A 1,241-nucleotide genomic window follows, 5' to 3' on the forward strand; every position below is an offset into this window, starting at 1 on the left:
TAACTTTATAATATATATAAAACTTTTCGAATCAGTGGAAACCTTAAAGTCATCTAATCAGTGAAGAACCCCTTCCATTTTTACAGATGAAAAACTTGAGGCCCAGGTCTGCACCCAAGAAACACTACCAGCCACCTTCCTGGGGATGCAGGTGCAGGATGGACCTTATGAACTAAGTTAGAGAACTATACAAAATAATAAACGAGTGAAGAGACGGAGACTGAGCGGTCGCTGCCGTGTTGCTGACCTCGAGCAGCAGTCAACTCCACGTGGAACCTGGGAGCAGGGGATTTGGAATCGAATCTCTTCTCTCATCTCTGTCCTGTGAGATTTTTTTTGATCTTCAGCTACAGTTTTTGTCACTGTAGGCAACTTTTTCTTCAAACACAATGGCTAGCAATGTTACCAACAAGACAGATCCTCGCTCCATGAATTTCCGTGTGTTCATTGGGAATCTGAACACTCTGGTGGTGAAGAAATCTGATGTGGAGGCCATCTTCTCGAAGTATGGCAAAATTGTGGGTTGCTCTGTTCATAAGGGCTTTGCCTTTGTCCAGTATACTAATGAGAGAAATGCTCGGGCTGCTGTAGCTGGAGAGGATGGCAGAATGATTGCTGGCCAGGTTTTAGATATTAATCTGGCTGCAGAGCTGAAAGCGAACAGGGGAAAAGCAGGTGTGAAACGATCTGCAGCGGAGATGTACGGCGCCTTTTTTGACTTGGACTATGACTTTCAACATGATTATTATGACAGGGTGTACAGTTACCCAGCATGTGTTCTTCTACCTCCTCCTATTGCTCGGGCTGTAGTGCCCTCGAAATGCCAGCGTGTATCAGGAAACACCTCCCAAAGAGGCAAAAGTGGCTTCAATTCTAAGAGTGGCCAGCATGGATCTTCATCCAAGTTGGAAAGTTGAAAGGTGATGATCTTTAAGCCATTAAGAAGGAGTTGACCCAGATAAAACAAAAAGTGGATTCTTTACCGGAAAGCTTAGAAAAAATTGAAAAGGAACCGAGCAAACAACAGTGGAGATGAAGAATGATAAGACCGAAGAGGAGCAGACCACCGCCTCCCAGAAGAAAGATGAAACTAATGTGAAGATGGAATCTGAGGGTGCTGCGGATGATTCTGCTGAGGAAGGGGATCTGGGGCTGGTGAGATGGCTCAGTGGTCTAAAGCACCTACTTAGAACAAGCTTAGCAAAGCACAGGGACCGCGGTTCGATCCCCCAGCACCACAT

At 45.5% G+C, this 1,241-nt stretch overlaps 1 pseudogene; it reads left to right on the forward strand.

The window, feature by feature from the left end:
- Positions 1–252: 252 nt before the first annotated feature.
- Positions 253–1,155, forward strand: LOC101577046 (annotated as a pseudogene).
- The last annotated feature ends 86 nt before the right edge of the window (positions 1,156–1,241 follow it).

The sequence above is a fragment of the Octodon degus genome, unplaced genomic scaffold, assembly GCF_000260255.1.
Source record: "Octodon degus isolate 3935 unplaced genomic scaffold, OctDeg1.0 scaffold06468, whole genome shotgun sequence".
In the NCBI taxonomy this organism is placed as follows: domain Eukaryota; kingdom Metazoa; phylum Chordata; class Mammalia; order Rodentia; family Octodontidae; genus Octodon; species Octodon degus.